The following is a 15,229-nucleotide window of genomic DNA, read 5'->3' as shown; positions in this document are numbered from 1 at the left end:
AATTTTAGAGGAAAATTCCAGCTGGTAGTTGGAGAGGACAGGAAGCTTGTCTAATAAGAACAAACTAAACTCTGAAATATGCGGTATTGCCTTTTCTTATTCTATCCTCCATAAGTGTTCTATAATATAGCCACAGGCAGGACTCAGTGCCTGGCTCAGGGGTCAAAGAGAAATGCAGTGACTGCCTTTCCAAAGTTGCTGTTGCTCAAATTAGTCTGCCTCACGGGGAACCTAAGTACCTTTTCCAGGGGATCTGCTTGAATTCTAAATTTTTTGGTACTTCAGGCATAACTTCAATGTAACCAGACAGAGAAAACTTTAAAGATATTTGAGATAATTTTTATGTAATTTTTTGTAATAATTTTCATAATTAAAACATACTTGTATGGTTTCTTAAAATATATAATCATCCCTACCATATTTAAAGATCTTATAATTAAAGACAATAAAGTACCTATAAGACAAAGAAAGAAATATACTTCATGGGAGACATAAAATTAGAATATTAGGATTCTAATATTCTAGAATATTTCCTCCTCTGGGAACAAATAATTTATCTTTCGCTTTAAATTTCTCACCAAGCAGAGCAACTTATAGTAAGATAATAGGAAAAAAACACATGTGTAACTATTACATACATGTATCTCAGTTATGTGCATGTGTTCAGGCTGACCCTACTGTTGCCCATAACCCAGAAACTTTTGTTACAGTATTCTCACTTAATTCAATGAGCCAGGCACAAACTCAGGATAGTTTAAGAAAATGCACGTGTAGGGGCTGGGTTAGCCAAAAAGCAATTCAGAAGGTGACAAGAAGCAGAAATTAAAATCATACTGTGAATATTGTGGCCTATCTCAGGGCCATGAAAGTTGAATGCTGCACATTTGAGGAATATCACTGAAAGCTGTTTTTGAATGTTTACAATAGTGTTGCTTCATTATTGAGATTCAATCATCCATTTTTGTTTCCTGCTTCCGGTCATTCTCTCATCTTTGAAATCTTTTTCCCTTGCTGGTATTCTATACAGCTTATCCTTTCATAACATTTTCGAAATCACTGATTTTGTCATTTTACATTTTGATTTACTCATAGCCCATGACTAAACTATGTTCTCAATCCATCCATCCATTACTTAGTAACTGTACAGTTTTAAAATTTTTATTTTCTAAAACTGTGTTCCCAAAAGTGAGATTTAAGCCAAGTTATGAATAGAGGTTTTCTCATTAAAGCTTCCAGTGACGCCTGGAAAGCTTATTGAATGATATTCTCACCTCAGACGTGTACCACTGGTCCAGATCTCCAGCTGGGCTTTAGGAGTGGGGAATTTACAGACCAATTTGGCTTCTAGGGTTACACATCACCACGCAATACAGTCACATACCCATTTCAAGAGACTGAAGTACAGCAGGCTCACTGGTTATCCTGTTTCTCCTTTCTGAAAGTAGACGCTTAAAGCTCCTATTCTCTCACTGGACAAAATAAAAGAACGGTGTCTACTTTGGCTTTTTTTTGGAAGTTGTACAATTCTGAAAATAAATTTGCCAAGAGTTAAGCCATTTGCTAAGACTTATCAAAGAAGAGGCTTGGTCCACTCTGCTAATACCAGTAGGAAGCAGTTAAAGAGAGGTTGTAACAAGTGTTACAAGTTAGAGAATGAGCTGCTCTGAACTACTGGGAAAGAGAACGTTGAAAATAGTGATTCTGATGATTCTGAGCAATAACAACAACAAAAATAAAAATGTGTGCAGAGATACTATTGAAAACTTATCTGGCACTCGTGATTCACTTTCGTAAGATCTCAATTACTATTAAGCAGAAAAAGAAAGAATAGCTAAAAGGAGATTGCATTAGAGTTAGAAAACCGACAGAAAAAATTGTATACTTCATATTTAATTAAGAAAACACTTTTTTTAAACTAATTTTGTTATTTAATGGGATTTATCCAGATGGAATGTTTATTAAAAAAAAAAAAAAGGGAGGGGGCGGGCGCGGTGGCTCACGCCTGTAATCCCAGCACTTTGGGAGGCCGAGGCGGGCGGATCATGAGGTCAGGAGATCCAGACCATCCTGGCTGGCAGGGTGAAATCCCATTTCTACGAAAAATACAAAAAATTAGCCGCGCGTAGGGGAGGGCGCCTGTAGTCCCAGCTACTCAGGAGGCTGAGGCAGGAGAATGGCGTGAACCCGGGAGGCGGAGCTTGCAGTGAGCAGAGATCACGCCACTCACTCCAGCCTGAGCCACAGAGCGAGACTCCGTCTCAAAAATAAATAAATACATAAACGAATAAATAAATAAATAGATAGATAGATAGATAGATAGATAGATAGATAAAATAATAAAAATAAAAAAGGAATTAAGAGTCTTGCAGCCCGCAGGGGGAAATAATCAAAGAGCCCCATCCAGTTTAGTGGCATAAGACTCCTGCGAGTGCAGAGGGAAAGCGCATCACAAAAGCCAGGGTTTCGGATTAAGGACTGCATTCTGGACAGTAACACCTCCAGTCTCCTACCCCCGTGATTTTCAGAACTCAGGGAGCCAAGCATTTACCTGCTTAGCAGGATACAAGGGAATCCTTTGAGGACATGGGCTTGCTTAAAATAAAATACATACTGATAATGACTTTTGTGGGGCAGGGAAGTCTAGTCCTATGATCCACGCATGGAAAAACAAGAAAGGTGGTAGGAGAAAGAATTAAAACTTAAAAATGAAAGAGACACAACAGAAAAATTAAAGATAAATTAGAAGATTAACTGTAAGTGAAGGGAATAATGCAGCTGGTATTAACAGCAAAGTCCTGATATTGCACAGTGATGAAGAGGCAAGCAGCAAATCAGAGGCAAGTTTACTAGTATTTCAGGTTCGTTTTATCTGAAAATATTCTATTTGTGTACAAAACAGTCTAGGACCACCCCAGAATCATGTTTGAAATCTTAAAATAATAGAAAATATTGTAAAGTACCTACACAGAGATTGAGAGATGAGCATTTTTATAACTGAAAATATTTTTATTTTATTTTAATTATAATAATAATAATTATTATTTGAGATGGAGTCTCCCTTTGTCACCCAGAATGGAGTGCAGTGGCGCGATCTCAGCTCATTGCAAGTTTCATCTCCCAGGTTCACGTCATTTTCCTGCCTCAGCCTCCAGAGTACCTGGGGACTACAGGCGCCCATCACCATGCCTGGCTAATTTTTTGTATATATATATATTTTTAATAGAGGTGGAGTTACACCATGTTAGCCAGGATGGTCTCGATCTCCTGACCTTGTGATCCACCTGCCTTAGCCTTCCAAAGTGCTGGGATTACAGGAGTGAGCCACCGTGCCCAACCTGAAAATAACTTTAAAAGTCTTAATTGAGCATTCTGTACTATATTTCTTTTTCTTTTACTTTAACTGAATTTAATTTTAGGTTCTGGGATACATGTGCAGGACATGCAGATTTGTTACACAGGTAAACTTGTGCCATGGTGATTCATCACCTAGATATTAAGCCCCTCATGCTTCAGCTATTTCTCCTGATGGTCTCCCTCCTCCAGCACCCCCTGACAGGCCCCAGTGTGTATTGTTCCCCCTGGGTCCACATGTTCTCGTTGAGGACATGTGGTGTTTGGTTTTCTGTTCCTGCCTTAGTTTGCTGAGGATAATGGCTTCCTGCTCTATCCATCTCCCTGCCAAGGACATGACCTTGTTCCTTTTTATGACTTCATAGTATTCCATGGTGTATACGTACCACATTTCCTTTATCTAGTCTATCATTGATGGGCATTTAGGTTTATTCCATGTCTTTGCTATTGTGAAAGTGCTGAAAATGAACATATGCATATGTGCATCTTTATAATAGAATGATTTACATTCCTTTGGGTATGTACCTAGTAATAGGCTTGCTGGGTCAAATGGTATTTCTGGTTGTAGGTATCTGAGGAATCACTACACTGTCTTCCACATGGTTGAACTAATTTACATTCCCACCAACAGTGTAAAAGAGTCTTGTTTCTCTGCAGCCTTGCTAACATCTGTTGTTTCTTTTGAGGTTTTAGTAATTGCCATTCTGACTGCCGTGAGAAGGTATATCATTGTGGTTTTGATTTGTATTTCTCTAATGATCAGTGATGTTGAGATTTTTTTCATGTTTGTGGGCCGCATAAATGTCGTCTTTTGAGAAGTGTCTGTTAATGTCCTTTGACCACTTTTTAATGGAGTTGTTTGTTTTTTCTTGTAAATTTGTTTATATTCCTTATAGGTTCTGAATGTTAGACCTTTGTCAGATGGATAGATTGCAAAAGTTTTCTCCCATTATGTAGGTTGTCTCTTCACTCTGGTGACAGTTTCTTTTGCTGTGTAGAAGCTTTTTGGTTTAATTAGATCGCATTTGTCAATTTTTGCTTTGTTGCAATTACTTCCGATGTTTTTATCATGAAATATTTGCCCTTGCTCTGTCCTCAATGGTATTGTGTAGATTTTTTTCTAGGGTTTTTATAGTTTTGAGTTTTACCTTTATGTCTTTAATCCATCTTGAGTTAATTTTTGTATAAGGAGTAAGGAAGGGGTCTAGTTTCAATTTTTGGCTTATGGCTAGACATTTCTCCCATCAACATTTATTAAATAGGGACTCCTTTCCCTATTGCTTATTTTGTTAGGTGTGTAGAAGATCAGATAATAAAGTTTAAATAGCCCAGATAGTTTTACTGATTTTTGTGTTTGTAATTATTTGAAATTATTCTACACTAAAATGTATGGTAAAAAAGGAAAGTTAAGTTTTATACTTTGTTAATATTTATTATTAGTTATAGGGTATTTACATGTACTTTGGAGTATGTCATAATTCTATAATTTATAGGACTTAGAAGTCAAATGTTGTGCTTTATAGTTGTAAATACTATATAATACAATAAATGTACAATAAAACTTTCCTTCTTTAACTGTCACTGTGCTATTTATAACTGAGACTAAAACTTAACTTGGGTCATTACTTTTCCTAAAACTTGTATATTAGCTAAAAGTCATTATAATATTCCAATTACTTTCCCTCTTTATCTTGTTTCGATTTAAATAATTTTCAAATTATGTATTTTGGTGTAATTAGAGTCTCCACATATATTTTAATCATTCTAGTCATGCATAAAAATTTTAAAAATTATGTAGATTTGTAATGATGTGTGAATTCTCATATTCCAAAACTCTATCTTACACATTTCTCATTATTATTTATGATAAACAATAATTAAGAATCAAAATGTCTTTATTGTATATCCATAAATGCAAAGCACATATGAGACAAAATACAAAAGAATATACACTAGTAAAATTGTTACCTATCTTAATGCTTTCAGATATTCATAAAAGGACAATATTTTGTGCATGGTAATAATTAAATACTTGTATTAGTATAAAACTTCCAGGAATATATATATATATTTTAATCAGGAAAGGCTATTTCACATTTTTTTAACTTCCATTTATAGGGCGCTCATTTTGAAATCTTAAGTATAGTAATATTCACACTGTTAAATTATATATTTAACTCATAAAAATGATTGAAAACACCCTCTACCAAATATTTAAGGTCTCTACACTCACTTCGATCACATAGTAGGAAAGAATATTTATATTTGAAAGAAATAAAGTTCAGAATATGCTCATATAGTTTTTAAAATCATTGCAGCATTCATTTCTTATCCTCCTTTCATCATCAGTTATCTGAGGTAACTGGCAAATACAGGACTGAATATACAATTCAAACTTAACTATGTCACTTAATGTTAGAGTCATAATAGATTCAAATTCTCACCCAAAATCACGCTAAGTCTTCCAATCATGCTGTGACTCTGCCACTCTTTGGGATGCTTGGGCAGCACTCCCTCTTTGTTTGGGTCCAGTCTTACAGGACTCTCTCTACTCTGCCTAAAATCAACAGAAAATTGGCTTTCCTATCTTTGGATCTCCCAGAACACTTGATTCAAATCTGTATTACGTGGTACTGAGCGGTGACAACGTGCTGGCAGCCCTCGCCTGCTCTAGGCGCCTCCTCAGCCTCCGCCTCCGCTCTGGCCGCGCTGGAGGAGCCCTTTAGCCAGCCACCGTACTGAGCTGGGGCTGGCCAAGGCCGGAGGCGTGCGGGCGGGGAGGCGTGCGGGGAGGGACAGGCGTGGGCGGGAACTCTGGCTGCGCATGCGCTCGGGGCCAGCGCGGGTTCCGGGTGAGCGCCGGCTAGGCACCCCGCATTAGGCGAGGCCTGCACCTCCCGGGCTTCATCGCTGGAGGAGCTCTATCTGGGCTGCTGGAGTGCCCAGGCTAGGTGCCGCAAAATACTCCGGTGGCTGCCAGTGAGAGGCTGGGCTTCTGGGAAGCGTGAGGACTTGGGGAAATTTTGTGTCTCGCTAAAGGATTGTAAAGACACCAATCGACATCAATCAGCATTCTTTGTCTAGCTAAAGGTCTGTAAACACACCAATCAGCACTCTGTGTCTGGCTAAAGATTTGTAAATGCACCAATGAGGGCTCTGTGTCCGGCTAATCTACTGGAGGCTTGGAGGACTTTTGTGTCTAGCTAAAGGATTGTAACTGCACCAGTCAGCACTTTGTGTCTAACTAAAGGTTTGTAAATGCACCAGTCAGCACCTTGTCAAAACGACCAGTCAACTTTCTGTAAAACGGACCAATTAGCTCTCTGTAAAATGGACCAATCAGCAGGATGTGGATGGCGTCAGATAAGGGAATGAAAGCAGGCTGCCAGAGCCAGCAGGGGCAACCTGCTGGGGTCACCTTCCATGGAAGGTTTGTTCTTTTGCTCTTTGCAGTAAATCTTGCTGCTGCTCACTGTTTGGGCGCATGTCACCTTTATGAGCTGTAACACTCATGGCAAAGGTCTGCAGCATCACTCCTGCAGTCAGCCAGACCATGAACCTACCAGAAGAAAGAAACTCCAGACACACTATGTTTATGCACTCTAACACTCACCTCGAGGGTCTGTGGCTTCCTTCTTGAAGTCAGCGAGGCCAAGAACCCATCAATTCCAGACGCAGTATTATGTACAGTCACACTCTTTATAATGACGTTTAACTCAATAATGCATGGCATATGTGACAGGGATCTTATTATAATGAAGCTGAAAAACTTTCACTTAGTAACATTGTAGCCATTGTAATGCTTTAAGGCAAGGCATTACTCCCATGTTTCTGGTGATGCTGATGTAAGCAAACCTACAGCACTGCAAGTTGTAAGAAAGTAACGCACGATTATATATGATATATAATACCAGATGATAATAAATGAGTACATTACTGGTAGATGTATTTACTGTAATATACTAAAAACTACCATTATTTTACAGTGTATTCCTTCTACTTTTGAGAAAAAACAGTAACTGTAAAATAGCCTCAGGTAGGCCCTTTAGGAGGTATTGCAGAAGAAGGCATTGTTATCACAGAAGATGACAGTTCCATGCATGTTATTGACCTGAAGATCTTTCAGTGGGACAAGATGTGGAGGTGTAAAACAGTGATCTTGATGATCGTGACCCTGTGCAGGCCCAGGCTAATATGTATGTCTGTCTCTTAGTTTTAAACAAAAAAGTGTAAAAAGAAAAAAAGTTAATAGAATAGGATATAGAAAAATAAAATATTTTTTGTACAGCTGTCCGATTGTGTTTTAAGCTAAGCGTTATTATGAAAGAGTTAAAAAGTTAAAAAAGTGTAAAAGTCTAGAAGGTAAAAATGTTACAGTAAAGTAAGGTTAAATTAGCAATAAAGATTAATACATTTCTTGTAGCCAAAGTTTATAGTGTTTATAAAATCAACAATAGTGTAATGTCCTAGATCTTCACATTCACTTGCCACTTACTGACTCACGCAGAACAACTTCCAGTCCCGAAAGCTTCTTTGGGGTAAGTGCTCTCTGCAGATGTACAATTTTTCATCTTTTATACTGTATTTTTACTGTACCTTTCTGTGTTTAGAGATGTTTAGACACACTAATACCATTGTATTATACTTGCTTACAGTATTCAGTACAGTAACATGCGGTTACAGGTTTGTATCCTAGGAGCAAAAGGTTATACCACATAACCTAAGTGTGTGGTAGGTTTTGCCATGTTTGCAAAAGGACAGAATCACCTACCTACACATTTCTCACAATACATTCCTATCAATAAGTGACACATGACTGTATTTTGGCCACCTTCACTAGATTGTAATCCCTTAGTTGGGCATAGACACATGAATTATTTATCTTTATGGTTATAGCAGTTATCATAGCTCCTGTTATGTAACAAGTGCTTGATAATTTTAGTTAAATAAATACACTAACCAAGACAATTTATATCAGTACCACCTTTTACATTGACATAGTTAATTGGCGATGAGACTGCTTTAATGTACACAGGGGAAATCTAAGTATTTGAGCCATGGAGTCTAAATTAACTTATTTAGAAAGCTATATTATCTGTATTACAATGTGAATCAAAATCTTATATGGTGACAAAGCATAAAGGAATTTTCTGTAGAAGTTGGCTTAAGGATAAGGCTGATTCTTTTCAAGAGAGAAGCCAAAATATGCTTAATATAGTCTGTCCTAAAAGAAACCGTGTAAAAATAAACAAGTATAAAGCCCCAACCACTTACAATCCCTCTTAAAATATTTACTTAAATTCTTATCAGTGATTAAAAATCAACAACAAAAGGGAGATCACTGTAGTATACCTTTTGCCAAAAGCATTATTCAATATAATTACATTAAAATGTGACCTATCAAAGATAACACTTTTAATTTCCTGCATAAAGTGTCTATATATGGCTAGTTACATAAATTATCTTTTGCCTTTAGGCTAAAATGATAGTGGATTGTTGTGAGATAAAGTACAATATTATTGAGATACCAGATTCATGCTTCAGGAAGATTTCTGTTATGTCATTTATAAATCTTAAACACAAAGATAACTTCACTTAATTCATCAACCTTGTAATAGATCACCGTGGCCTAAGGAGAAAGTAAGCTGTACTGTTAAGAAAGAATCCTGAATCCACCATTTACTAGGTTTGTAACTGAAGGCAATACAGTAAACCTCTTTGTCTCATTTTAGCTCTCCTCTTTAAAAGGAAAACACTGATGAATAGAGTGTCATTATGAAGAGTGAATGAGATAGGATCAAACTAGCACATGTGTCTCTATGGGTCATTGCCCAACTAAACTGTTTCAATAAACAAAATACAAATTTAAAACAATTTTGTGTTAAAATCATATCTTATTACAACCTCCACTATTTGCATCATTGTTCATTTTCAGAGAACACAGTTATATGAGTTTATACTTGCTTGTTGAGAAATCGCTAATGATTTGGGCAACGTCTTTATTGAGGGAGTCCCAAAATGTTGTTGGTCGCTTTACCATCATCACGTACACCCCCAAAGCTCCCCAAATACCTTTATAACCTGTATTTTTCTTTAAATATTCATCTATCTATAATGCTGTCATACCATCCTTGGAATCCTCTAGCCTACCGATGTTATGACGTAGTTCCTCAAAGATGGCACCAAGCATACAATGCGACAGTTGGGACTAGAGCATTTCTAATTCCTTACACAGTTGCTTTGTCATCTGGTGTTCTGGTATCTGTAAGAGTTTTGAAAATTTGAAACCACAACCTTTATATCAAGACTCAAATGTTTTTCCCAGATACTTTCTTGATTTTGAGCCTTGTGCAAATTTATTTTTAACCTTAAAACAGGGAACAAACAAAGTTAATCTTCCTATTATCTAAGAAAACAAATGTTGCTATGTAAATTGATAGCATGAGCATCATTGAAAACATGTAAGAAAATGCATAGGATGGCATTGATTTTTATATTAAGAAAGTAAAGTACAAATTTTAATTAATTATTCATTGTTGCACATCTGATAGACTCATGTTATCTATTTGTCAAAACTTCCAACCATTTCTCAGTTATTTGTTTTTTGGCAATAGATCACAAACATTTTTATTTCCATCCCCTGCCTTCCCAAAATGGATGATTCTATATTAATGTCCCATCCAACACCATGACTTTGATTTCCAAACCTCTTGCCTTCTCCACTATTAATGAACTTTGCCAATTCGTTTCTAACACTAGCCATCAGATTTATACTCTGAGATATTATAACTGCTTAATCTCCAAAATGACTAACTCAAGCATCCCTTCTCAACACAATATTCTCTATGAAAATTTTTCTATTAGCTCTAGGAAAAGGAAGCTAATTTCATTTCAGTTTCCTTTCAATAGCCTGGTAATCTGATAAATAATAGGGAAACTATGTTTTGCTACTTGTGGGGTTTATTTTTTAATTTATTTAAAAAACCAAGCCTGACAGTATACATGCAAACCTTATACTAAATTAAATAATGGAGTTAACAAACTATTCCTAATATTATCACAAGTTTTCATCAAAAATAAAAGAAAACTAGGCCGGGCGCGGTGGCTCAAGCCTGTAATCCCAGCACTTTGGGAGGCCGAGACGGGCGGATCACGAGGTCAGGAGATCGAGACCATCCTGGCTAACACCGTGAAACCCCGTCTCTACTAAAAAATACAAAAAACTAGCCGGGCGAGGTGGCGGGCACCTGTAGTCCCAGCTACTCGGGAGGCTGAGGCAGGAGAATGGCGTAAACCTGGGAGGCGGAGCTTGCAGTGAGCTGAGATCCGGCCACTGCACTCCAGCCTGGGCCACAGAGCGAGACTCCGTCTCAAAAAAAAAAAAAAGAAAAGAAAACTATGCATCTACAACCAAAGATTTGAAAATGGCCACATGCCAGTAATTAATCAGTCTTTATAGTGGTGCCATTTTTAATTTAAGATATGTTTTATGCTATAAACCATGATACTAACTTTGTGAATTATCCATCAAAAATCTTTTTAAAAAATATATAACCATATGGCAAAAACCAATCTAATCTTATCATTCGAATATATAATATTTTCCCTCTGTTACATTTTTCTGTATAATAAATATGCATTCTTTTATGCTATAGTGTATCTCATTCATGAGAATTTGTTTGACAAATGTGATTCAATCTGCATTAGGAAGAATTTGATGCTTCCTTTGTTATGATTGAATGTTTTAATATATGTTTCTCATAATCCTGCAATCACTTACCAGAGCTGTCCTCTATATGTACAGTCTTTGGATGAATATAGTTCAAGTAATAATTCATGGGACCCAATGTTTAAATCTGATTGGTACGATAAACAGGAATACATTCCATTATAGAGTAATAGAATTTTATCCTAATAATTTTCAATAATTTTATTTGAAATAATTTGTACTTTATGTTGACTTGTTTTGTTTTTATGTAAAATTTTGTTCTACCCCTAATCTTATTAGATTTTAGTTCACAGCTATGTAAGTTATCTTTATTTCCATATCACTCAGAAATGCATTGGTAGTGTCTTCTGCTTTTTTTTGGTTTGTTTGTATATTGGCTTCTTTGCCTTTTAGGTTGCATTTTTCAACAAAAAAAAGACATGCAAGTTGCCAAAATTGAATAATTTAATTTGCTTCTAGTAAACAGGAGCAGACCTCCCCGCAACTCAGTGTAAATAACCATTTTAAACTTTTTGGTAAGGAATTTCTGGTTGTTATATCCAGTTATCTATATTTTGGTTATACCACCCATTATTTTTTAAATTTAGCAGCTATAAACATTATCTATTAACTCTCTCTGCAAATGGTGGTAATCAGCTATCCCTATGAACCTCCTGTTCTTTTCTCTCTTTCATTTTTATAAAGTTAATATTCAAAAATTTTTTGAAACTCAATATAATGCATAACAATTTATCTCTAATGTAATCATTTATTTGGATGTTAAGGCATTGGCACGTTTTTCTGTAGTAATTGCTTAATACTATTTAATGAAAATTTAAAAAGGTTTTAATTTGGCTGCTAAGAGCTTCCAATTCTTAAACTCTTATAGTGATAGTAGTAAAAACATTAATAGAATTTATATTTCCTACATATTGAATGTCTATAAGCTATAGATTTGTGCTTAATTCTAATACTATAAAACTTATAACCATAGATTTTTTAGGTTAGAATCACTTCCTAAAAGCACAGTGCAACATCTGATGAGCAATTGCTACTTAATGCAATTCTACCTTATTGAAAATAATTTTTACATCCCAAAATATGTCTAATTGCATTATCTTTGTATTTGAAGTTTAGTGGAGTTTATTTTTCATTTTGTCAATAAAACTATTTAAATTATAAACTAGTAAAAGTTTTGTAAAATTGTCTTGCCAAACAATTTTCTTTACCTAGTTTACCAAATACAATCTTGTTCTCATATTCTCCAAACTTTCGACTAGCTTACCAAATAAATTCTTATTCTGATATTTTCTAAATTTTCTCTATCTTCATCTCATCTGATTCATTATGTTTGGCAAGCTGGTGAATGATTGTGGTGGGCAAAGCAGACAGTTTTTAATCCTGTCTTTACCAGTAAAATCCATTTACTAAAGTTGATGTTCAGAAATATGATTGTTCATCAAATATTTTATTTCTCTCTCTTTCTCTATATCCCTCTGTCTGCCTCCTTCTCCCTCAGTGTAACTATGTATTTTTTCTTTGTAGATTTTCAGAATACATTTTGTACTATATAACAGCAGTGTTTTGGAGTTTCATTTGTTGGGCCTTGAACCATTAAGTTTATATTTTATTCCAAACCACTATCTGAAACATGGAAACATATTATGAATTATGTATTTATTTATTTTTGCAATAGAAATTAACTCCAAAATGATATAATTGAAGCCCTACTAGAAGATAGGATTTTGCCAGCAGCTTTATTTTAAAAATTAGCTTTTTTTTTTTTTTTTTTTTTAAACAGCATGACCAGAGCTTTCAAATGCATTTTGCTCCTGGCAATGCCAACTTTTACCCATCACTTCTGATTAAAAATCATGTGTCGTGTGTGTGTGTGTGTGTGTGTGTGTGTGTGTGTGTGTGCATGCACACTTTACTGGAAAAGTAGAGAAAGACGTTTCCTACTTATATTTTGTTTAATCATTTCTCTTTTCTGAATATTTTTTCTGGAGATTCCAGAGACTTTGAAACCTAGATAAATAATGTTTCATTTATTTTATCTATTTCAGTAAATGTATTTCAGATGTGCCTTATTCTTTTCTGGTTTTAATAATTAGAGGAGTGCTTACTTCATAATAAATGTCTTTACTCACTAATAGCAATATGTGAATTTGTGCTTTAGAATACATTGTTTTATAGAAAATTACATTTCTCACCATCGTACTAATGAAAAACTAACACATAATAAACAAGGGAAAGGTTATTCTATTGCATATTTTACCTTAAATTATTTCTGAATGCATTTCTAATTTTAAATATCTCCCCCTAAACTTTTTTGAGAACATTCCAAAAAATTTTAAGCAGGAGAAATGTTAATAAAATCAATGATATGTTATTTCATCAAGTTTAAATATTTTGCGTAAACAAAATATTTAAAGCCTTGGTAAATGTAATCATGGATAAACATAAATTTCAATGAAAGATGGCCCACAGGAACTAATTTTAAGGAGAAGTGAAATGTAAATCTTTAATTCCTTTATTGCAATTCAAAAGACATTCATTTTGCTTATAATTAAGCTTCATTTTACTGTAAACACTTTTATTATCTCAGTGCTCCAGGTAATCAACAGGGTTTAGAATCTCTGTTTACTGCCAGACAAAAGAAAAATTATAAGAATTTAGCATTATCCATTAAAGAAACACACATGAAGAGATGGCTGCTATTGCCAATTGAGATTCTGTGATAAATATCATAGTGTAGAAACTAATTATTTTAATTTTTTAAATGTTTACATATGTCTCTTTAGGTGTCATTTTGGATCTCTTTGGAAAATGGAAGAGAAGAAACCTCAATTAAACACATCCTCATTTCCTGTTCACTGATTTGCTATATCATCTATCAAATTTTGTCATCAGGCATCTAAAACAACATGCAAAAAAACCAAAGCATATGCTTTCTAAATTAAAAAAAATATATAGCGATCTATTATTATTTTTTAAAATCAGTAGCAGAAAGTTGAGTAGGGGGGATGTGACTTAGGTAAGGACACATTTGATGAAGAAAGTTCTCTTAAAGCAAGCAGCACTCTTTTCCATTCTCCATTACGAAGATTTGAAACATATGTCAGACCCACTCATTTTTGCTCTGATTTATGTGAGAATTACTTGATAGATAGCTCCCAGTCAAATGGAGATAGATCAGTCAGAATGATTTTTGACAAATTCGTACCAATATAAAATGGATTTCTTACATATAACATAGAATTGTATAAAAGATGAATTTTAAAAACAATCATATAATTTTTATGATAATACATCAATGTTACTAGAAATGACAACATTCATTTCACATGGTCAGTTTTGTTAAAAGAAGAAAGTAGAGTATAAATTGATTTTGTCTGTTTGCAAAATCACATTCTTTACAATGGTTAAATCTAAATACTTTTGAGGTAAAGGACTGATAGTACTCTTAATATGGACTGTTGGCTTTAGAAAATTACCCCTTACCTATCCTACTCTGAAAGATGTGGTGGAATTTACATTCAAAAATGCAAAATAACATTTATATGATACTTTATGCTGTAGACTGAATGTCTGTGACCCTCAACATTTATATGTTGAAATCTATCCCCAATATGATAGCATTTGGAGGTAGGGTCTTGGAAGATTATTTGGTTCTAAGGATAAGTGTTTGTGAATGGTATTAGCACCCTTACAAAAGAGACCCCAGAGAGAACCTCACCCATTCTACCATGTGAGGACACAGCAAAAAATGTGCCATTAAAAACCAGAAAGTGAGCCCTCACCAGATAGCAAATCTGACAGTGCCTTGATTTTGAACTTTCTGCTTTCCGAACTATGAGAAATAAATTTCTGCTGTTCATAAGCCACACAGTCTACAGTGTTTTGGTTATAGCACCCCAGACTAAGACACAGAACATGCTAAATTCACCAGAAAAAGCATCTCTGGGATTAATTCTTCACCAGACTGTTAGAAAATAGAATCCATATGTGCCAAGAAAATTGTCTCTTGATCTAAGCAAAACTCTCCACTGTTTTTCTTCACAAGAATATTAGTCTATCAAATCTAAGATATCATCCAATAAAAATGCATGATGAATCCATATATTAAAATGTGAATGAATATGCATCTAAGGAATAATGAAATATAAT

The 15,229-nt window shown here is 35.0% G+C and overlaps 1 long non-coding RNA gene across 1 annotated transcript in view; it reads left to right on the top strand.

Annotated features, from left to right (window-relative positions):
- LOC105485519 (uncharacterized) overlaps positions 1-15,229 on the top strand; it is a 251,490-nt gene that overhangs the window by 182,261 nt on the left and 54,000 nt on the right. The window lies entirely within an intron of this gene.

The sequence above is a fragment of the Macaca nemestrina genome, chromosome 2 (assembly GCF_043159975.1).
Source record: "Macaca nemestrina isolate mMacNem1 chromosome 2, mMacNem.hap1, whole genome shotgun sequence".
In the NCBI taxonomy this organism is placed as follows: Eukaryota; Metazoa; Chordata; class Mammalia; order Primates; family Cercopithecidae; genus Macaca; species Macaca nemestrina.
Note: the sequence above shows the minus strand (reverse complement) of the source record. Positions and strands in the feature narration are given on the sequence as shown.